The sequence below is a fragment of the Aquarana catesbeiana genome, linkage group LG05 (assembly GCF_042186555.1).
Source record: "Aquarana catesbeiana isolate 2022-GZ linkage group LG05, ASM4218655v1, whole genome shotgun sequence".
NCBI lineage: Eukaryota > Metazoa > Chordata > Amphibia > Anura > Ranidae > Aquarana > Aquarana catesbeiana.
Window position 1 is genome coordinate 633,564,650 of NC_133328.1, and position 25,045 is coordinate 633,589,694.

Genomic DNA, 25,045 nt, shown 5'->3' on the forward strand with positions numbered 1-25,045 from the left:
CCACGATATATAAAGCCGTGACTCCAGCGCTGTCGGAGGTGATGTATGCCGAAGCATGGGGGCAGCAGTGGGCGGAGGAGCGATTTGCTCCTACCTTTTGCGGGAGGATGCCCCCATGCTTCGGCATATATAAATGGTGCATTTATGCCCATCATTAGAAGTGGGTGGATGAAGGGAGGCATTCTAATGGTGGGCATACCCACCGACCAATCTTTTTTTCGTTCAGCCAACAGGCTGCATGAAAAAAAAAAAGTTTACAATATATGCCCAACAAGGACCAGCAACGTACTGGTATGTTGCTGGACTTTGAGTGGTTATACCAGAATGATGCCTGCAGGTTTAGGTATCATCTTGGTATCATTCTTTTCAGCCAGCCAGTTGGCTTTCATGTAAAAGCAATCCTAGTGGCTAATTAGCCTCTAGACTGCTTTTACAAGCAGTGGGAGGGAATAACCCCCCACCATCTTCCATGTTTTTCTCTGGCTCTCCTGTCCCAACAGGGAACCTGAGAATGCAGCCGGTGATTCAGCCAGCTGACCATAGAGCTGATCAGAGACCAGAGTGGCTCCAAACATCTCTATGGCCTAAGAAACCGGAAGCTACGAGCATTTCATGACTTCGCCGGATGTAAACAGCGCCATTGGGAAATTAGGAAAGCATTTTATCACACCAATCTTGGTGTGGTCAGATGCTTTGAGGGCAGAGGAGAGATCTAGGGTCTAATAGATCCTAATTTTTTCAAAAAAAAAAGAGTACCTGTCACTACCCATTGCTATCATAGGGGATATTTACATTCCCTGAGATAACAATAAAAATGATTAAAAAAAATAATAATGAAAGGAACAATTTAAAAATAAGAAAAAAGCAAAAAAAATTAAAGAAAAAAAAAAAGCACCCCTGTCCCCCCCTGCTCTCGCGCAAAGGCGAACGCAAGTGTCAGTCTGGCATCAAATGTAAACAGCAATTGCACCATGCATGTGAGGTATCACCGCAAAGGTCAGATCGAGAGCAGTAATTTTAGCAGTAGACCTCCTCTGTAAATCTAAAGTGGTAACCTGTAAAGGCTTTTAAAAATGTATTTAGTTTGTCGCCACTGCACGTTTGTGTGCAATTTTAAAGCATGTCATGTTTGGTATCCACTCCGCCTAAGACCATCTTTTTTATTTCATCAAACATTTGGGCAATATAGTGTGTTTTAGTGCATTATAATTTAAAAAAGTGTGTTTTTTCCCACAAAAATGCATTTGAAAAATCGCTGCCAAATACTGTGTGAAAAAAAAATATGAAACACCCACCATTTTAATCTGTAGGGCATTTGCTTTAAAAAAATTGGGGGTTCAAAGTAATTTTCTTGCAAAAAAATAATCATTTTTTCATGTAAACAAAGTGTCAGAAAGGGCTTTGTCTTCAAGTGGTTAGAAGAGTGGTTGATGTGTGACATAAGCTTCTAAATGTTGTGCATAAAATGCCAGGACAGTTCAAAACCCCCCAAATGACCCCATTTTCAAGTAGACACCCCAAGCTATTTGCTGAGAAAAAAGTCCAAAAAGTCCCACACATGTGGTATCCCCGTACTCAGGAGAAGCAACAGAATGTATTTTAGGGTGTAATTCCATATATTCCCATGGCATGTTTGAGCAATATATCATTTAGTGACAACTTTGTGCAAAAAAAAAAAATTGTCACTTTCCCGCAACTTGTGTCAAAATATAAGATATTCCATGGACTCAACATGCCTCTCAGCAAATAGCTTGGGGTGTCTACTTTCCAAAATGGGGTAATTTGGGGGGGTTGTGCCATCTGGGCATTTTATGGCCTTCAAAACTGTGATAGGTAGTGAGGAGTGAAATCAAAACTTTACGCCCTTAGAAATCCTGAAGGCGTTGATTGGTTTTCAGGGCCCCGTACACGGCTAGGCTCCCAAAAAGTCCCACACATATGGTATCCCTGTATTCAGGAGAATCAGCAGAATGTATTTTGGGGTGCAATTCCACATATGCCCATGGCCTGTGTGAGCAATATATCATTTAGTGAAAACTTTTTGTAATTTTTTTTTGTCATTAATCACTTGGGACAAAAAATTAATAAATATTCAATGGGCTCAACATGCCTCTCAGCAATTTCCTTTGGGTGTCTACTTTCCAAAATGGGGTCATTTGGGGGGGTTTTGTACTGCCCTGCTATTTTAGCACCTCAAGAAATGACATAGGCAGTCATAAACTAAAAGCTGTGTAAATTCCAGAAAATGTACCCTAGTTTGTAGACTCTATAACTATTGCGCAAACCAATAAATATACGCTTATTGACATTTTTTTTACCAAAGACATGTGGCCGAATACATTTTGGCCTAAATGTATGACTAAAATTGAGTTTATTGAATTTTTTTATAACAAAAAGTAGAAAATATCATTTTTTTAAAAATTTTCTGTCTCTTTCCGTTTATAGCGCAAAAAATAAAAACCGCAGAGGTGATCAAATACCATCAAAAGAAAGCTCTGTTTGTGGGAAGAAAAGGACGCAAATTTTGTTTGGGTACAGCATTGCAAGACCGCGCAATTAACAGTTAAAGCGACGCAGTGCCAAATTGTAAAAAGTGCTCTGGTCAGGAAGGGGGGTAAATCCTTCCGGGGCTGAAGTGGTTAAAGACCATGTATATTGTACCTTTGCACATTAACAGTACATAATCCAAGGGGTAAATTGCACAGGCATATCATGTGTCAAGCAGAATTCTGAGGTGCAGGTGGTAGAGGACCATAGAGGGGTGTTATCATGAAATACTGGATAATCCAGCCTAGAGGTCACCAGATCCCAAATCCTCTTGTGCTGGAATGAGAGTTTGGAGAGATGAGGAGATGTCACCATGCCCTTTAGCCCTCTCAGTATGTCACAGAAGGGGTGTGGGAAGCGTGAGTCTGTCTGTTTGGATACTAAGGCCGGATACCTATGTCTATCTGATTTGTCTATGTAATAGAAATGTAATAGTTGTGTGGCTAAGTTTTAGGTCCCAACATCAGGGACAGCAAGGCCCCCCAGTGACGTCGGGCACTGTATTGTCTTCCATGAGAGTTTGTGTCTACCTGGTCCCCATATAAAAGATTGTAGAAGTGTGTCCATAATTTTAAAGTATTTGAGGGGAATGTATATTGGGGAATGCCATATCACATATAGGATTTTTGGTAAAAGTATCATTTTGACCAGGCCTATACGACCCATCACACCCACCGGTAATCTTGCCCATGTTTGAATCTTAGATTTAATGAATGGGACTAGGGGTTCCACATTTTGGAGGATGAAGCCTGTCAGTGACCTGGAGATCTGTATACCTAAGTGTTTAAGAGTGCTCACTCTTACTAGAGGTAAGTCAGCCTGTTCTTTTGTTGGGGGGAATATATCAATGGGAAGAATTTGAGCCCAGAGAACCTGCCAAAATTCTCAATAACCTGCAGGGCCATTTGGAGGGAGGGACCCGAGTCTGAGAGATATAGAATAATATCATTGGTGTATAGCCCCACCCTTACCTCCATTGTGCCTGAAGCTATACCATGGATATCCGGATGTTCTCTAAGCGCCACTGCCAGGGGTTTCCACTGCCAGCACATACAGTAGAGATGAAATGGGACATCCCTGCCACGTCCCCTGTGAAAGTGGGAAGGCAGCAGAGGTCCATCCGTTAGCTACAACTCCAGCCTGAGGTGCATTATATAAAATAGTAAGCCACTTAACAAAGTTAGGACCAAACCCGAAGCTATGTAGACAATGCCATAGGTACTGCCATTCCACCGAGTCGAATGCCTTGGCTGCATCAAGGGAGACAACTACTTTGGATCCTATTTGCTGGTGAGAGGCCTGGACGTTCACAAAGAGGCGTCTGGTGTTAAATGCAGTGTTTTTGGCTGGTATAAAGCCTGTTAGGTCAGGGTGTATGAGGGAAAGGATAACCTTATTTAGACGCAGGGCTAGGATTTTGGCCAATATTTTGATGTCTGTTTGTAGGAGTGAAATAGGCCTATATGATTCGGGTAGGTGGGGATCTTTGCCTGGTTTAGGGATGAGGACTATGATGACTTCACGCATGCATTCATGGAGAGTGTTAGCCTTAAATATTGCTTGGTATAAGGTGAGAAGTCTAAGGATAAGGGTTTCTGAAAAACGAGCATAAAATTCAATTGGCAATCCATCGGAGCCTGGGGCCTTAGCATTGACAAACTAGGAGATAGCGAGTTTAATGTCATCTGCAGATGGCCTCAAGCATCTCAACTTGTTCTGCATTTAATTTAGGTAGTGTAAGGGCATCAAACAGATTTTCGAGGTCTTGTATGGGGTAATTTACCTCGGATGTGTATACTTCCTTAAAGAATCTTTCGAATTCCTTAACTATCAATGCAGGATCTGTAATATTACCCGCCGTAACTGATTTCAGGGTGATAACCACAGTGGGTCTGGAGTCAAGTTGTGCCAGATAAGCCAATAGCTTACCTGAGCGTTCCCCGTGCTCGAAAGCCTTTTGTTTACTGAAGAACATCTTATATCTAGCCCGCTCCTGACGCATCTGATCAACTGCCCTGGTTTGCAGCTTCAGCTGTGCCAGTGTGGCTGGTGTAGGGGATGTCACATAGTCAGTTTCTGTTTCCGCTAGTTGCGCTATAGCTTGAGTATAGGTAAGTTTAGAATTTCTCCTAAACCTGGATATACATTGAGTGAGCAGCATTCTAGCATGTTTTTTAAACGATTTTTGAAAAAAGAATCCCCATTCCAGGACTAACCCATCTGTGTCAGGGAGTATGTTTAACCAAAAGGGCTTTAGCCTCCAATTCGGGGGGGAGGGGGGTTGGCATAAGATGTCAGTTCAACCCAATAGGAAGAATGGTCAGAGAGTAGTCTGGGGCCAAATCCGGCATTATGTAGCCTGGGAGTTAGATTGGCAGATATCCACACATGGTCTATATGAGACATGGAAGAATGGGAACTAGAGAAGCAGGAGTAGGTTTGGCGCTTTGGGTAGAGGTGTTGCCAGGTGTCCACCAAGTCAAAACTTGTCATTAGTCTTCTAAACCTAGTATCATGATCTGGTAGGGGTGGTTGTGAGGCCTGTCCCAGGCAGTCAAGGGAGGGATTGGTCACCATATTAAAGTCTCCTAGCCATATTGCCGGTACACCCAGGTATTTAGCCATAAAACAGAATCCCTCACTGACAATGGTGGAATTAAAGGGCGAGGGAATATACCAAGCAAGTATTAATATGGGGTCACCCACTATTTTGGCATGCAACAGCACATATCTGCCCTGGGGGTCTAACACCACAGATTGTATCTCAAAGGGTACTGACTTAGCTACCAGCACTGAGACACCCCTGGAGTATGAGGTATGGGTGGCATGGTAAGCCCAACCAATCCAGGGGTGCTGCAGCGCTAGCTGTAGGTGTCCCTGTACATGGGTCTACACTAGTATAATCACATCAGCCCTTTGATTTTTAAGGAATGAAAACACTGCGGTGCGTTTCAGTTTATCACCCAGTCCACTGACATTCCACGTCAGGCACTTCAACCTAGCCATAGGAACAGCATAATGTAGCGGGCAAGCCGGGTAGGCTCGCTCATCCCTATCTTGTGTTGGCGTTGTAGTGTGCCTGTGCAAGTGTATCCATAGTGTAATAAATCATTAGACATCAGCATATTAATGGTCATATTTGTGCAAAAAAAATGTGCGATAGACTGATCTTTTGCTTTTAAAGGTCTTTTTGACCCCAGATCTCTCTATAACGAGGACCTTTCATCCGTATTTCTTTTACAAAGTGTAGGGTTGCACTGATAGCGATTCTAGTATTGGTATCGGTTGCCGATACTGAGCATTTGCACAAGTACTTGCGCAAATGCTCCAATACTTAACCTGATACCTCCAGATCTTCAGCCCTCCTCCAGGAACAAAGAGACATTGCGCGAGGGAGTTGGAGGCGTTGTGCTATCAGATTACCGCTACCCATCAGATTGTGTAACAAAAGTGACATTCCGACCAAAAAATACTTACTGCACATGCGCTCCAACATGCGTTCCACGGTGCGCTATACTTTCTACACACTTCTCCACTCCACTACCAACAGAGCCCATCAGGTTGTTTGACAACAGCAGCAGCGGACATCTTACTACACCCAGCTATGTCTTGAACTTTTTTAGCAATAAAGTGAGCGTATATAAAGAAATATAGTATATTGACATCTGTGATGCTGTTTGGATGTTTAATTTTGAAAGCCTAAAGGTTAAGCGCTGAGCTGTTTGAGGTGTACCAACATGGCCTCCGCCACCTTCCTACTGCTGGCTAGGGATGAGCTTGAGTCAAACTCATGTTCAACTCGAACATCATCTGTTCGCCAGTTCTCCGAACAGTGAACAATTTGTGGTGTTCGCAGCAAATTCGAAACCCGCGGAACACCCTTTAAAAGTCTATGGGAGAAATCAAAAGTGTTAATTGTAAAGGCTTATATGCATGGTATTGTCATAAAAAGTGTTTGGGGACCTGGGTCCTGCCCCAGGGACATGGATCAATGCAAAAAAAGTTTTAAAAATGGCCATTTTTTCGGGAGCAGTGATTTTAATAATGCTTAAAGTGAAACAATAAAAGTGTAATATCCCTTTAAATTTCATACCTGAGGGGTGTCTATAGTATGCCTGTAAAGGGGCGCATGTTTCCCGTGTTTAGAACAGTCTGACAGCAAAATGACATTTCAAAGGAAAAAAAAAGTCATTTAAAACTACTCGCGGCTATTAATGAATTGCCGGTCCGACAATACACATAAAAGTTCATTGATAAAAACGGCATGGGAATTCCCCACAGGAGAACCACAAACCAAATTTTTTTTTAAAAATTACATGGGGTCCCCCTCAAAATCTATACCAGACCTGAAGGTATGGATTTTAAGGGGAACCCCGTGCCAATTTTTTTTTTTTAAATGACGTGGGGTTCCCCCAAAAATCCATACCAGACCCTTATCCGAGCACGCAACCTGGCAGGCCGCAGGAAAAGGAGGGGGGGACGAGAGAGCGCCCCTCCTCCTGAACCGTACCAGGCCACATGCCCTCAACATTGGGAGGGTGCTTTGGGGTAGCCCCCCAAAACACCTTGTCCCTATGTTGATGGGGACAAGGGCCTCCTCCCCACAACCCTGCCCGGTGGTTGTGGGGGTCTGCAGGCGGGGGGGGCTTATCGAAATCTGGAAGCCCCCTTTAACAAGGGGACCCCCAGATCCCGGCCCTCCCCCCTGTGTGAAATGGTAAGGGGTAAAGTAACCCTACCATTTCACAAAAAAACTGTCAAAAATGTTAAAAATGAAAAGAGACAGTTTTTGACAATTCCTTTATTTAAATGCTGAGATGTTTTATCAGCTTGCCGCTACACGTCAGATCATAAAGTGTTTGGAACGCATAGCGCCATAGAATGCATGTTGGAACGCATAGAGCATGCGCAGTAAGTATTTTTTGGTCGGAACATCACTTCCGTAACACGATCAGATGGGTAGCGCTATTATGATAGAACAGCGTCACTTGCTCATTCCCGGAAGTCTGTGGGCAAAGAGAAGACAGAGGGAGTCAGCGTCAACATTTAACACACTGGCAGCTGGCAGGTAAGCTGGTCTCGGGCAGGGGTGCAGCCGCTATGTTTTCCTAAGACAAATATGCTGGTGTTCCATCAGAATCGGCGACCCGTCAGATTTGGTAACAGAAGTGACGTTCTATCAGAACACCGCAGTGACCATCTTGGTGCACCCTGCTCATATAGTGAAATACAGTATTTTAAAATCCATGAGACATGTTTTGATATTGAATTTGAAAAGCAGCGGCAAGCCTGCTGATCTGACAGGTTTGGTAATCTGGCAGAACACCGCTGCTTTTAAAATTCAACATCAAAATAATCTCACGGGTTATAAAATACTGTATTTGAACCATATAAGCTCAGTTTACTGCTAAAATAAGTCTGAAATTCAAGACTTGGCTGGGTGTAACAAGATATCCACTGCTGCCTTCTGACTGCAGGCTTACTGCGGCTGAGTACAGGGTACCAAGATGGAGGTCGCAGTGTTCTGACGGAACATCACTTTTGTTACCTTATCTAACGGGTCGCCGATCCTGATGGAACACCAGCATGTTTGTCTTGGAAAAATTATTTATATTTAAAATTGTTAAAAAAAGGTATAGCCTCTTAGCCGCGCACTCTGGTACCAACAAAATAAAATTAAAATGTAAAAATCAATTAAATAATTAAAGTGAGCAGCCCGTAGTGTAACCATAAGGTCAAATGTGAAAATAGAAATTAATAAATTTCATTCCGTGCTCAATAAACCAAACTATGGGATATAAATTACTCATATTAAACATATGCAGAACATAAACATATGCAGAAAAAGAAAGAAAAGCCGCTCATAGTGTATCTTGAAGCCATTTATTTGAACAATGTACTGAAGACATCAGACGTGCTGACAAAACGCTTCAGATTATGTACGTGATACGTCACTTCCACCATTGTGGTTGGAGCGCAGGTGGATTGCAACTTGGCGTACCGGCTCCATTTTATGTGTTTTTAATGGAATGAGTACATTTTTCAAATAAACAGCTACAAGCTACACTATGAGGAGCTTTTCTTTCTTTTTCTGATCTACAAATCTCGTAGTGGCCATATCATTGGGGAGAGACGCCTACACTGGGTGGGGACATCGTGATATACATTCTCTGCTTATTTGACACCTATCATGAGTGTCAGATCTATCCGGTGAGTAGGATGTTTGCCTAGATTGGTGGAGGACGGCACCTTTCCCATTCCCAGAATTGTATTTTCACCGTTCACTGGATTGAAGAATCATTTGGTGGTGGTTTATTATAATTTCGTTATAATTTCATTGTTGTATTTACAAATGTAGCAATAACCCTTGGTGGAGCTGCTGGTTTAAGCGGGCTTGTTACCTTCACTCTCCTTCCCTCTGTTTCACCGGCACCGGGTCTAGGGTTCCGTTGAGTTTACCTCCGGACAATACACGCACCAACACTTGAGTACGTTTTCAATGCTTTATTGAACAATTAACAAAGGAAGTAGAAGGAAAGAGGCAGAAAGGAAACTGCAGGGAAAGCTCAAATACCTTTCTGTAGGATTCTTGACAAATGTCCTATAGAGTTGAAGATTATAGTAGAATGCGCTCCCCTTGTGGGACACACTCTTTGCCCGCCTGGATAGGCCTCTCTCACTTGCCTAGCAGCCAGTATGTGGCACGAACAAAAGTCTCTGCCACAGACTTGCTTGGGATGAACCCGTACGATCCTCTGCCACAGGATGTATTGGTTTTGTGGTGAATGTCAGTCACAGTGCTTGAACCTTTAAGCCAAACCCGGCAACACTATGCTGTAAAATTACTTTAGGATACGTCCTCCAACCGAGTCACCAGGCCCCTCTCCAGACCAACACTCTGCATAATCCTTCCATGATGGGTCCTCCCCTGGGATCTTCTCGGTTGTCCAGCTTCTTCACTCTGGATAGACAGCTCAGGATCATTCCTAGGCTGCTGTGGTAGGCCCCAGACAAGCTTCTTTGCTCACCCATGCGCCGCAGCGACACGGGCCTCCGGAACGGAGGACCACAAGGTAGCACTCTAATGCATACCTGTCGGCCAGGAGGGCCAGCGGGTGGCTGTAAAACGAACCCCAAAATATGGCATCTGTCCCATAAATACCCTCTCCCAGAATGCAACTCGGAGGACCACCTCCACCAAGTCATCTCCGGGACAGAGGAGCACCCATACGCTTTGACACGTTGCCTTTCCAACACTAGCCAGTGGTAACAGTGACACCCACCGGCTCAGTATGGAAATACCCGCAACGTCAGCCAAGCTGGAACAGAGGCAAATTCTAACTTCCCTAACGAACAAGTTACTAAATTTACCTATCAGATGGTAGATCGCAAATCTACCAGCGCTACACAAAGTTCATTTATATCATTTGTCACATGCATATGTTTATATGAGTAATTTATATCACGTGATTTGGTTTATTGAGTGCGGTATGAAATGTTATTAATTTCTATTTTATAATATTTAAAAGTTGCAGTGAGGCCAATCTGTGCCCATCAGTTATGCCAATCAGAGCTGCCTTTTAGTGCCACTGTGAAAAAAACGGTAATCGGTATCGGCGAGTACTTGAAAAAAACTATTGGTACTTCTACTCTTAAAAAAGTGGTATTGGTGCAACCCTAACAATGTGTTTATGTTTGCAATGTTTACATTCCTGGTAATAGAAATAAACATGATAAAAAATTGAAATAAAAAATAAAACAAATAAGATAAAAAAAGTAAAGTTCCCCCATCCTTCCGTGTTCGCGCACAGAAGCGAACGCATTCATAGGTTGTATAGGCATATGTAAACGGTGTTCGCACCACACATGTGAGATATCCCTGTGAACGTTAGAGTGAGAGCAATAATCCAAGCGCTAGATCTCCTCTGTAGCTCTAAACAAGTGACCTGTAAAAAATGTCGCCGGTAACCTGTAAAAACCTGTAAAAAGCGTCGCCCATGGAGATTTTTACATACCATAGTTTGTTGCCATTCCATGAGCGTGCGCAACTTTAAAGAGTGACATGTTAGGTATCTATTTACTCGGCGTAACATCATCTTTCATATTTTGCAAAAAAAGAGGGTATATATTGTGTTTTTTTTTCATTAAAGTGTATTTTTTTTAAAAATGCGTTTGAAAAAACGCTGCGCAAATACCGTGTAACATAAAAAATTGCAATGATCGCCATTTCATTCCCTAGGAGTAAAAAAAAAAACAAAAAACATGGAATAGGGGCGCCTCTGAGTATATATCGTAAATCAATTTATTAAAACAATAATATCCACTCACATGAAGGAAAGAGGAGTAGTATTCAGGTCCATAATCTGGGCTGAGAAGATGATGGTGTGGGACTGTAGGTCACAGCAGTTCCAGTGTGGCTGACACTCCATCAGATCCAGACAGGCAGGAGTGGAGATGACTGAGCACAACACAATCTAATGCAGTTCAGTATTCCTGGCAGATACCTGTAGCAATCCCGTAGGGAGGAGGGAAAACAGTCTGGTGCTGACAAGGGTGTCAGTGAGGGGGGAGGGGGGGACATACGGATGGATGGCCGAGCCGTGCTGTGTCTTCACAGTGTTCACACTGCCTCTGTGTTATGGAGGGAGACACGACCGTGTATGCAGATTGATATTGATATTCCCTAGAGTCTCTGCTAAATAAATAAATATATATATATATAAAACATTCGAGGGTTAGAAGTCATTTTCTAGCAAAAAATACTGATTTAAACTTAAAATAAAAACGTAAATAAAAAAGTGCCAGAAAAGACTTTGTCCTCAAGTAGATAAACAATCTTCAAGGGTATGTCTGATGTCTTTGTACTTAGGTGTCCTGTAACTACAATATATTTCATGGAGTTTGTAAAGTGGCCCTGCCTTGGCTATAACAAATAGCTTAGATATTTACTGTGAGTTGCTCAATAGCTTATTACAAAAGGAAACATTTGTGAGCTGTGGGCTTTGTTGTGCCATATTGACAGTTGTACATGCAAGTCTTGGGCTTTACAATTGGCCATTATTATTAGGAAAACATTTACATAGGGAAAGTCAACTTTAACCTCCTGGGGTGAAGCCACAGGGGGGATGAAGGACGGGGGAATAAGGACTTGTGTAGAACAGTAGCCATTAGCACTTGTTTTGCTGGAACTAGTAAGAGATGGGATGCAAGGGCAAGTTGATTTGACAACATTGACATTGGAAGTGGGTTTTTGGATTCTTTTGTGTCCATTTTTTACCTTACTTATTTAATAATAAAGTACCACATATCATACTATAGTGATCTTCTTCATGTGACCTTTTGGTGAGCTTTGGGTATCTATGAAGATGTCCTTATATTTTAGACGAGGAGGTATTTTAATTGAGGGAATTCCGGGGGTGTTTTTATTATCTTTATCATTTCCATCACTGACAATGGTCACCGGGACTAATAACGGAGTGAATTTCCTCGGCACAGATAGCTAAAATAATCAACAGGGAGTCTAACTCTTCCCCACTCCATCCAAAGCTAAAAAAATATGTTCCCTTTTATTCAACAAAAGGTGTCTATCAAAGAACGTTCCTCCTATCTAGCCAACCATGATCAGCTCAGGGATTGATATGACATTTCTGGACATCTTTGCTTGGATCGGATTGGGGAGAGTCAATCAGCCAGTGGGGTTCTTTCCAGATGGCGATATCAGCTAGGCTCCCCCACATATAGACACTGGCTTTATTTTTTTATACCATGAGTATTTGGTGGAACAATTGTTTGGCCTCTACCTTGTCATCTGTAGGAAGCATTAGAAGCTTTTTCATATTTCTTCCAAGCCAACACCGCCATGTGAAGTACTCCTTGGTTCTTTGCTGCTATTTTTTTCTATAATTACAGTTTTTCTATGGCCAAAAATTAGCTTTCTGAGGATTCAATGCCCTTATTTATTTTTTTTATATTATCTTCCTCTATGTGGGAAGACATCTGCCGGAGCCAGGAGAAAGGATCTAAGCTAGGTCCCTTCTTACAGACATAGGAGCCCCATAGGAAACTTGTTCTGCACTTATGGGCAGTGTGGACAAGGGTGACAAGCAGTCCAAGTGGTTACAGTGGCTCCTGTGGTGAGAATGCTGGATCTAAAGATCTAAGCTAGATCCCTTCTTCCAGACAAAGGCACCCCATAGGAAGCTTGTTCTGCACTGATGGGCAGTAAGGACAAGGCTGACAAGCAGCCCAAGTGGTTATAGCAGGGCAGTCTTATACAGTGGGCACACCTGGGTACTGCCCAGGGGCCCCAGGTGCACATGGGGCCCCATCAGGATGGGCCCAGACCTAGAGAGATGCTGCTGGCACTGGGGCGCAAATACTCCCCCAGCTTTGCCTTATCTCTCCTACTGATTGCAACACATTAATCCCTCTCCTCTTCACTTACTCACCTGCCATGGCTCACTCTACCTTCTTTCCAGATGAGTTTCTTTCAATTATTTCTGCTACAAACAGGTCACCCTCTGCTTCTCCCTTTATCTACACTTTCAGTTTGCTGTAAGTTGAACACTTTCACATGATCCAATCCTCCTCCCCTCTCCCCTGATAACTCTATGCCCTCTCCTTTCCATAAATCTGCATTATAAACAACACTGGAGCCTCAGCTCTCAGCTCTGGGCATTTGGAAGAGATAGAAAGGGTGCAAGACCAGTGGCAGCTTGTGCTCATAATTTTTGGGGGCACAAACAAACTGAAAAATACTGAAAAAAAAACATTAATTGCAGCCACTGTGCCCAAACGCAGCCACTGTGCCCAAACGCTGCCACTGTGCCCAAACGCTGCCACTGTGCCCATCAAATGCTGCCACTGTGCCCATCAAAAGCTGCCACTGTGCCCATCAAACGCTGCCACTGTGCCCATCAAATGCTGCCACTGTGCCATCAAATGCTGCCACTGTGCCCATCAAATGCTGCCACTGTGCCATCAAACGCTGCCACTGTGCCCATCAAATGCTGCCACTGTGCCCATCGCATGCTGCCACTGTGCCCATCGCATGCTGCCACTGTGCCCATCGAATGCTGGCACTGTGCCATACAATGGCACCGCTGTGACCCCCCCGCTCACCGTCTGCCCGGCACTTACCCTGTCTTGGTGGGGCAGCGGGTGATGGCGGTGAGCGGTGTGCTCCGAGCAGTGCCTTCATGTGTCTCTTCCCATCCTCTCCTCCCGTCTGGGGTCCAATCACAGTGCCTATCATTTCAGCCAGGTAACAGACCCAAGCACCTGATTGGCGGAGAGGCGGTTCAGTGTTAGGACAGCGAATATTAATTCGCTGTTCTAACACACCTGGGTAAACTGCAAGCGCCAAGCAGTGGTCACCTTTTTTGATGCCTATTAGAGCCTATGGCTCCAATCATGTGCTTCAAAAATACCCCCCGCCACTGTAATTCAGGTGCCCAGCGCCCGAAAAGGGGCCAGGCGCCTGAATAGGGGGTGGCATCCGTGGCCATGGATAGATTGATGCAATGCATCAATCTATCCATTGGTCATAGAAGGGGTGGCTGGAGAGAGGGTCCCTTATGGACGCACTGCCACTGTGCAAGACAGATGAACGTGTGGACTGTCTTGCACCCTTTCTATGCCTGCTCACTTTTTATCTCTTCCAACTGTCCTGCAGCCTAACACATTTTCTGCAGCTATTTAAACTGCCCATAGCGTAACACACTCCCGATCCCTGTATTCTGAGCATAACACACTCCTGATCCCTGCATTCTGAGCATGACACACTCCCGATCCCTGCATTCTGTGCATAACACACTACCATTCTGAGAGCAAGCACTCCTGATCCCTGCATTCTGAGAGCAACGTACTCCTGATCCCTGCATTCTGAGAGCCACACCCTCCTTAATCCTGCATTCTCAGTGCAATGCACTACTTAACCCTGCATTCTGAGCGCAACACAAGCCTTAACACTACATTTTGAGCATAACGCACTGCTTAACCCTGCATTCTGAGTATCATGCACTTCTTAACCCTGCTTACTGTCTTTTTATTTTTGTTTGGTGGGGTGCTTCAGAATTCCCTGCCTATAGGCTCCTGAGATGTAAATCCAGCCCTGCCTGCAAATCGCATCAGACTGCACAAAAAGTAGTGCATGCACTGGCACCATGTTCTGGTGTGAACCGGCCCCAACAACAGGACACTGTGCCCGGTGATCTTTCACCTCATCAGTGTTGTTCAAGTAGATCTCCATCTGTCTAAGGTTGACTACCCCTGCCTTAGAGCCTTTTCATTCCCTTTTGCTCACTCAGAGTCCCCCAAGATCCCTTTAGTTCCCGGCACCAACTCATTCCCAACTGGGAAATATGTTTCCTCTGTCCCTTTCATTGTATCAAAAGTAAGACTTCCGGGGTCTGTTTACACCCCTGATATCTCACCAGCAAGACAACAGCCTTATGAAAAAAATGTAAGCAATTATTTTTTTTTTTAAAATGGTTTAAAAAAATAGGTCAAAATCAAACTAAAAGTTCTAATCAGCCTAAAAAGCCGCGCCCAATATGTAGCATAATTTAGCCACACCCACTGTTTGCCACGGCACATGTAGCACACCGCAGATCACCATCTTCATTGTTGGGGCAGCAATGCATTACTTTTCCCAGGGGCCCATGATGCTATTAAGATGACACTGGGTTATAGTGGCTCCTGTGGTGACAATGCTGGATTTAAGGATCTAAACTGGATCTAAGCTAGATCCCTTCTTCCAGACATAGGCACCCCATAGGAAACTTGTTCTGAATTGATGGGCAATGAGGACAAGGGTGACAAGCAGTCCAAGTGGTTACAGTGACCCCTGTGGTGACAACGCTGCACAAGCATCACTTTAGACCCAACAGCATTATCAACTTGCAGGAGGAAGGATCCAGGCTAGATCCCTCCTTCCAGACACAGGGCACCTCATTGGATACTTGTCCTGCACTGATCGGCAGTGAGGAGGAAGGTTATCAGCAGTGACAACAGTCCAAGTGGTTACAGTGGCTCCTGTCATGACAACGCTGCATGAAAAATCACTTTAAAAGAATAGCGTTGTCAACCTTCAGGAGGAAAGGATCCAAGCTCAATCCCTTCTTCCAGGCACAGGGTGCCCCATTAGATACGTGTCCTGCACTGATGGGCAGTGAGGAGGAGGGTTATCAGCAGTGATGAGCAGTCCAAAGGTGCGGTGGTGACAACTCTGCAAAGGGCGTTGTCAGCCTACAGGGGGGGAGGTCCTAAGGCTGCCACTTTCATTTATTTGTAATAGAGATTTATGAGGAAGAATTTCCCTTTTTGGATATAGTTATACTTTAATATTATAAAACTGGAAAAGTGAAAGAAAGCAAGAAAAATGGTCAAAAAAGGATAGAATGCTAAAAAGGGCCGAAGAACAAAATCGCTACTTTAGGAAAAGTGATCCTTTCAATCTCTCTGCTTTGAGAATATAAAATTATGGGTGGATTCGGGTGGAGTAAATCATGGGAGTAAGTGTATATACTCTAAGGCTGGGTTCACATATATGCCAATTGGATGCGTTTTTAACCGTATCCAATTCGCATAACATGTGAGTGTGACCGGCTTTCAATGGAGCCGGTACACACATGTCCGGTGGTGGCTTCAGTGTGGTTTTGAAAAGGGTCTTGTGCATTTTTGGGTCCGGTTCAGGTGCAAATTCAGGGAAAAATTTGCACCTGTATCACACCTGAACCGGTGAACCGAAATGCACAGGACATCGGACTGCAATCCACAGCCACAAATACACTATATGAGCAAAAGTATTGGGACGCCTGCCTTTACACACACACATGAACTTTAATGGCATCCCAGTCTTAGTCCGTAGGGTTCAATACCGTGTTTCCCCGAAAATAAGCCCGGGTCTTATATTAATTTTGCCAACAAAAGACACAGTAGGGCTTATTTTCGGGGTAGGTCTTATCATGTAATGTGCTGTCTTCTCTCCCTCTCTCCCTGCCTGACAGGAATTCCCAGTGTGAACCAAGTTAAAATGCTTGTAAATCCTATATTCCACTCTATTAAAGTAGTATATAATGTACAATGTGCTCTTCTGTGACCCACCGGAGCTCTTTTCCCTGCAATTATATTACAGAAGCACACACATCGTACATTATATACTACTGTAATAGAGTAGATTATAGGATTTCACAAGCATTTTCAACTAGGTCTTATTTTCAGGGTAGGTCTTATTTTCGGGGAAACACGATATTGAGTTGGCCCACGATTTGCAGCTATAACAGCTTCAACTCTTCTGGGAAGGCCGTCCACAAGGTTTAGGAGTGTGTCTATAGGAATGTTTGACCATTCTTCCAAAAGTGCATTTGTAAGGTCTGGTATTGATGTTGGATGAGAATGCCTGGCTCACAGTCTCTGCTCTAATTCATCCCAAAGGTGTTCTAGCGGGTTGAGGTCAGGACTCTGTGCAGGCCAGTCAAGTTCCTACACCCCAAACTCGCTCATCCATGTCTTTATGGACCTTGCTTTGTGCACTGGTGTGCAGTCATGTTGGAACAGGAAGGGGTAATCCCCAAACTATCCCCACAAAGTTGGGAGCATGAAATTGTCCAAAATGTCTTGGTATGCTGACACCGTAAGAGTTCCCTTCACTGGAACTAAGGGGACAAGCCCAACCCCTGAAAAACAACCCCCACACCATAATCCCCCCTCCACCAAATGATTTGGACCAGTGCACAAAGCAAGGTCCATAAAGACATGGATGAGCGAGTTTGGGGTGGAGGAACTTGACTGGCCTGCACAGAGTCCTGACCTCAACCCGACAGAATACCTTTGGGATGAATAATGCCACGTACACGCGATCGCACATTCCAACAACAAAATCCATGTTTTTTTTCTGACGGATGTTGGCTCAAACTTGTCTTGCACACACACGGTCACACAAATGTTGTCGGAAATTCCAAACGTCAAGAACGCGGTGATGTACAACACGTACGACAAGCTGAGAAAAATGAAGTTAAATAGCTGGTGCAGCTCTTCTGCTTGGTTCCGAACATGCGTGGAACTTTGTGCGTCGGAATTGTGTACACACGATGGGAATTTCCGACAATGGATTTTGTTATTGGAAAATTTGAGATCCAGATCTCAAATTTTGTGTGTCGGAAATTCCAATGGAAAATGTCCGATGGAGCCTACACACGGTTGGATTTTCCGACAACAAGCTCCAATCAAACATTTTCCATCGGAAAATCCGACTGTGTGTACGGGGCATTAGAGTGGAGACTGCGAGCCAGGCCTTCTCGTCCAACATCAGTGCCTGACCTTCACTGCTGAATTTGCACCTGAACCAGACCCAGAAATGCACAGGACCCTTTTTGAAACACCACCTCGTCAGCCCCAGAAATGTGTGTACCGGCTCCATCGAGAGCGAATTGGATGCGGTTTCAAACACATTCACTTTGCATATATGTAAACACAGCCTAGAACTTATGTTTATTAGATATAATACATTTTTGGGGCCGTGGATATTGTCTCTTGTACTGAAAAGTTCGGAGACCCCTGTATATGATTGGGAGATTGATAGCTTATTAGTGATTTAATTTCATTCAGATGATTAGCGGTGAGCTCCACTAATGTTCTTCTCTATATTGTATTTGTTTAATAACATCTATTATTATTATTATTATTATTATTATTATTATACAGGATTTATATAGCGCCAACAGTTTGTGCAGCGTTTACAACATGAGGGCAGCTATTGAGTTTTCTTCACACATAGAATATATATTGCTGACAATTTATAGGTTATAACAAGAGAAATGTACATTTTTCTTATATATGAGATTTGTAACGAAATAACAATTTCCATCTTTAGAAAGATTCCTGCGGGTGTATTCCTTGTAGTGGGAATTCCTGGGCTCGTGTCTCCTGACAATGGGAGGTTGTGATGTTTGGAAGGGTGTAATGTACACTGAGATCGCTCACCATTGTTGGGGCTGTTGAGATGTAGATGAAGGTTGGAGTCACACGGGGGATGAAGGGTTGGTGGGACATATCAGGAGAACAATGGGGGCCTGATGGGTTACTTAAGGCTTCTATCATGTGCTAATCACTGTAAACAGGGTTCAGATTGAGAAGTGAGACTCCTCCAGGCAAGAAATGGGAAGTCACTTTCATATGTGTCATGAGACTGATAACCCTAAAAGACACAAATTGAAAGCATATTGTACAAAGTTTAGGTGAGTCTATGAGAGTTTAAAAGCATTTTGTTTACAAGCATTTTTTACACTACACGCCCCTCTGCAAAAGCCAGGAAATGATGTACAACAACATACCTTTTTTTTTAATAAAAAACGTTGAAACTTGACGTTCAGAAGAGATAAGAGGAGTTTAGGAGAGATTGATGTTTTTACAGCTCCTAAACTTCTCCAGAAAACGCGATAGAGAAGGTTTTTTTCCTGCCTCTGAACGTCTCTGACAGAAAACGCCTGTAGTAGTCATAATGTGCAAAGACACATAGAACACAATAGAAGTGCTTCTAGAGGCAGGTGAAAAAAACGCCAAATGCCTGTAGAATCAACGTTTTTAAGTCCAGTGTGCATGGAACCTAATAGTGTCAGGATTGTCACATTAGCCATCGATATTTCTTGTTCTTGTGTGATGGTGAACTGAGAATACTCACATTAAGAATCAACACATTTGTTACAATCTGCAATGACTTTTAGATCCACCAACAATTATCTAGTGTAAGGGCCGGCCTGATTAGATACAAATTGATTGGGTAGATTAGGTAGGTTCTTATATAGTTCTGGTAAATCTAAAGTTGATTGGGCAAAGTTTGTATGGTCAAATTGTAACATGTTTGGTGACCCTAAAGCTGACCACGTGCGGGAATCTGATTGTAAAATCTGCTTTAGATCTACCAACAACTATATAGTGCATGGGTACTCAACTTGTGGCCCTCCAGCTGTTGCTAAACTATAATGCCCATCATGCCTCTGCCTTTGGGAGTCATGCTTGTAGGCATCAGCTTTGCAGTGCCTCATGGGACTTCCACAACAGCTGGAAGGCCACCGGTTGAGCACCCATGATGTAGTGTAAGGGCCTGCCTGATTGGATACAAATCCATTGGATAGATTAGGTAGGTCCTCATATTACATTGCTTCTTTTTTCTGTAAAGTTGATATTACAAAGATGATACGGTCAGATGTTTTGGGGACACGAACCGTGACTGTCTTATAAGATTCATGGTCAATATTCCCATAAAACACTTTGATAGTTTATCTTCGTTGTCAAATTACTAATCCAACCAGAAGAAGTGAATCTAAAGGCCATATTTATCCAGCACAGAATGGACTCGCATATACAAGAACCTTTTTTTGATTATTCTATATTGGACAGTGGTATTTCCCAGCTTGTATCGTAATTTTGAGTAAAAAAACGATATAATTGGAACCAACATTACTCTCCATACACCTACATTGACTTGATGACATTTACATTGTTGCAATGTTGAGTAGGGGCAGATCTGTGTTGGACATTCATTCTATATATCATTTTTTATAAGATTCTTCTAACTCCCTGGTGTCCAACCTGTGGCCCTCCGATGCTTGTAGTGCAGCCCTTACCCCCGCCAGTCAGTACAGGGAGCACTGATTTGTAAAGGTTTCCATAACTGTAGTAAAGTCCAGTGGTCTCTTGCAACATTTGCCTAGTCTCTGATGGTCTCCTATAGCATGACTTCAGTCTCCAACCACTCTAGTACAGGGGGTCTTCAAACTTTCCAAACAAAGGGCCAGATTACTGTCCTTCAGACAGAAGGTGGTTGGACTAGGGCCATTTAGAACAGAAAATGTTCTGGTGTCCAGTGGGAGTAAACAGCGCTCTATCTTTGATGTCAATGGAAAGAATTGTGCCCCATCATTGGTGCTAATGAAAGGAATTGTTCCCCATCATTGGTGTCAATGGGAGGAATTGTGCCCCAACGTTGGTGTTAATGGAAGGAAATGTGCCCCATCATTAGTGTTAATGGAAGGAGTTGTGCTCCATTATTGGGGGACCCGCATCCAAATCGCAATGGTGTGAACCCAGCCTAAAGTTCCATGGGAGGTCTTCCATGTTTAAGAGTAGATTTCCATTTCTCTGAAGAAATTTCCTCTCATTTCCTATTGTGTCTATAGTATAGGAAGTGAAAAGAAATCTAAAAATGGCAGACATTTTAACCATTTCCTACAGTATCCAGAAATGTTTTAAAAAGTTTTGTCTTTTTATGCTTACTTTTTTGGAAAATCTGCTATTACTGACAGAAACAAATATGGACATTGGTTTTAACCCGTTTCCACTCCATCCAAAAATGAAACACAGTTTTGATACTCTGGCTTTAATTCAGCTTGAGTACATTTTTTCCCCCTTTTACTAAAAAGCCGTTTTGGTTAGAGTTACTGGGTTTGGTTTACTAAAGCCAAATAGGCCGATCACTTTGCAAGGGAATTTAACCTTAGCTTAGTAAATGAGGTGAAGCTCTGCAGCCTTCCATCATTCAATCATATGCAAGAAAAAAATGTGGGTTTTTTTTTACATTTTCGTTGCCTGGTTGGGTTTCCTTTGTAAAGCGCATTTCACCACATTCACTAAGTTAAGGGAAAAATCAGTTGCAAAGTGAACACCGGTTTGCCTTTAGTAAGTCAAACTCAGTTTGTTCAGTTCTGGAGACCTCACATGCAAGAAGATATTGATAAGATAGAATGAATCTAGAGATGGACAACTAAATGGTGAAAGGTCTGAGGGATGAAACATATCAGGAGAGACTTCAGGAACTTACAGTCTGGAGGAAAGAAGGGAAAGGATGGATATGACAACCTTCAAACTCATAAAGGGGGTGAATAAGGTTCAGGAGGGCAGGATTTTCAATATGGAGCCAAGTTTAAGAACACGGGGACATGACCTCAAACTGGATGAAAGAAAGTTCTACACTAATCTTAGAAAGACTTGGAACAGACTTTCAGAAGAGGTAGTGAGTCAGTCAACAGTCAGCCCCTGTTCACATTAGAGTGACAGGTCAAATCGCATGACAAGTCACATCCTATTGCCAGCAATCACTCTGTTCAAATCAGTGCGACGCCGACTCATGCATATTGGATGCGGTGTAAAGCGCATCCAAATCGCATATATGTGAATCCAGCCTAAATCTCCCCTAATGTATTTAACATTACTGGGCATTTTATTCTCCAGATTTGCATCCCTGCTCCATGTCTCTTTTCCACCATTTTTATCATCAGTATAAAAAAATTATTTCAAAGCATGTCTATTATAGATTTAAAATAGCAGTTTCGTTGTTGGGGTGTCAAAACTAGTTAAAAAAGTTCTGCAACCAGCAAGAGCAATAAAGCAGTTTCAATACTAACCCCTATCAATCATTATACCAACATTTAATAAGTTTTTAACTCATCATTATTAATTGATTATTAATAATTAATAATAATCAATTAATATGTATTTGTAGTTTTTACCCATTTAATATTACATCTAGACACACAGACACATAGAAGTGTGAGGACAGAAAAAAAAGACAAAGTGCTCCATCAAGTCTGCCCCACTTTTTTAATTTATATCTACAGCATATACATATTTTGAATTCTTTTAGTATAGATTTATGTTTGCCCCAAGCATTTTTGAGATGCATGTTTGAAAATCTATTATCAGTTATAGACCTCCCATGTTATATGGAGTCCTACTGAGTGTGTTTTTTATCAAAAACATTTTTTCCTGCAAATTGCTCAGATCTGTCATCTTAACATAGCGAAGTTGTTCTACTTATATAGATATAATATCATATAGGTATTTATATTTTTTATGTTAAATATAATCCCCTTCAATTTGCTTCTACAAATTTCTTAAATAGAATGAATGCCTAGAAAATGCCCACTATTAAAGGAAAAAATGCTGAAAACCATCTGGAATAACAGGGACACCAATGTGCAGCAAATTTAAAACACTGATTTCAATTAAGAAATAAACAAACAGAAAAAAATGTAAATTTATGCTAAAAAAAAGCAGTTGTAATTTAACACAGTATGTGCTCCTTAGATAAGATCCCTCAGCAAATATATCTTTCAAATTTATTGTTAGTTTAATAAATAAAAATAACTTCTGAAATTCAATGTACTTGTAAATGTTAACTGGATAAAATTATTTTAAAAATTAGACATAAAAAAAACTATTTTGACAGCCAAAAGAAAGTCGTAAGAATATTAAAATAATAAAACCATCAAATTCAAGTTTGGCCACTTTGAGTGGTTCTAATGGATAAAAAGCAGTATTAGGCTATTTATGCCCGATGTACCCTTACAAAAGCCATTCTGAGATTGGTAAATGTGTCTAAAATTTTATGCAAAATGTAGGAAAATTTAAAGATAAAATAATTATATTTTTGAATTAGTAAAAAAAATCTAAGTTATACATGTGATATAAAAATATATACAAACAAATCTATATCCACAGGTAAAAAAAAAAAATTGTATATACAAGAGATCATTTTAGTATATGAACGTAATATTCACCTCATAAGCATATGATATACGCTCCATCAGCTTATAGTCAACACAACATATACATAACAATGCCCCCCAACATCTCAGCCCTGAAACTTCCAGGAAACGTATTCGAATGGATGGTGAGGGGCCCTCTGCAGTAAGGGAGGTGTCGCCTCTTATGGTTACAGGTGCATTTACATTATAAAGCCCAGGGTGGGGATCCCAGCACTATGTATACCTGGCTGCCCCCATACACACAACACACCTGACAAGCCATGGATTGCCCACAACATTCCTTGGACCCCCTCTACAACCAAGTCCCTGAGCCACACAGCATGGACAGGATCCTGGCCGAAGTAGAGAACTGTCCTGGGGAGGCCAACGGAGGCCCCAAAAAGCCCGACACCACTGATCAGCTCAGCAAGAAAAGTAAGAAGAGAAAAAAGAGCAAAAAGAGCAAAAAGAGCAAGAAGAAGAATTATCAACGCTACGCCAAACCACCCTACTCCTACTTGGCCATGATCGCCCTGGTCATCCAGGCTTCCCCCAAGAAGAAGCTCAAACTGAAACAGGTAACCAACCTTCCATTATGGGGCTTCTTGGGGCTTTAGGGCAGCTAAGGGCAGAGGGAGGGAGTGACACTGAGACTAGCTCAGATAAAGGATTTGTCAGAGGGATATTCTTTATTTTCGGCACAAAATTATTTGTTTCTGTTAGGCCTATGAAGGCTGAAAAAATTATACCAATATTTATCAAAAATAGAAGTTCAAGAAGTTGGGTGAATTGTCAAGGTTTTATTTTTTTAGTCATTTTTTTATTTTTAATTTAGGCCCATGGCTGCCTGTTATATTTGCAGCATATAAAACTCTCATGACTACAGGCTGAATTACAGAAAAAAAATATTTTAATTTCCTCCAAATTTTTTATATAAATAAAAAAAGCCAAAACTTTTTTTTTCTTTTTTTTTATGACGTGGGTCAGATTTTTGTTGTTTTTGTATGGAGCAATAAGCCTTATGCTGTCCTTAGGTATATCATTCACAGGTGTTCAATTACACCAACTTTTTTTCCAAAATACGGAAAGAAAATATAAAGAAAAAAATAATAGAATCACAAACATTCAGAAAAAAAGGATTGTTTATTTAAATTTTTATTGTTTGTATTTTTTGTTCATGTAATTTCATTTGTGTGTGCTTTTTTTCAAACAGTTTTTTCTTAATATTTTTACTTTATTTTTTACTTCCTTTTTTTTTGCTTTTTTCATGTTGTGTTTAGAGAATACATCTAATACAATTAATATAATAAATTGAACATATGTGAATAATATATATAAGGACAGTGCAACTAAGGCCTTCATTATTATTGCTCTTATTGGGCTTAGCCCGTGCTTTGTGGAAATACATTTTGTAATAGTGAATGATTTTATAGAGAGGGGTGCTTTTGCATTTTATTTTAGTCTTTATTGCTGTCTGTGTCCCAGCTGGGGAGATTTACCCTAAGACCCCCCAAAGTATGAAAGTGATTGGAAAAGCCAAAATATTGGGCTGTCAACAAAACAGGGGAAGCCTTCCAATGAAGACAATTGTTCCTGTGGCAAATGTCTAACTGGGGATTTGCCTATCTTTGGGGAGGTTTCATCTTACTTGAAGGAAAGGGAAAAGAGAAATTTCCTCAATGGGGACACAAAAAAAATAAATAAATCTCCACTCCATCCACAATGTCCAAAAAAAGTTTTGCCTTCAGGTCATCTTTTCTTTCCAAGTTTTGTGCCAGGATCTCAATGGTAACCCAAAAATCCCCCCAGAACATTGATGTCCCTTTCTCCTATACATACATACATTTGGCTCCCAACACCAGACTTCAGAAAGTGCTAGCTGCCTTCCCAATTCAATACAAGCATGCACAAAGTGTTCTGTCTATACCCTGACATCACTTTCTACATGCTTAATTTAGGAAGCCTTGTACCAC

The 25,045-nt window shown here is 42.0% G+C and overlaps 1 long non-coding RNA gene across 1 annotated transcript in view; it reads right to left on the minus strand.

The window, feature by feature from the left end:
* The window catches only part of LOC141146177 (uncharacterized), a 104,326-nt gene extending 93,244 nt beyond the window's left edge, over nt 1-11,082 (minus strand). The window contains exon 1 of the long non-coding RNA XR_012244749.1: nt 10,876-11,082. This is a non-coding gene — a long non-coding RNA (uncharacterized lncRNA). The remainder of the gene's footprint in view (nt 1-10,875) is intronic.
* Between the last annotated feature and the right edge of the window lie 13,963 nt (nt 11,083-25,045).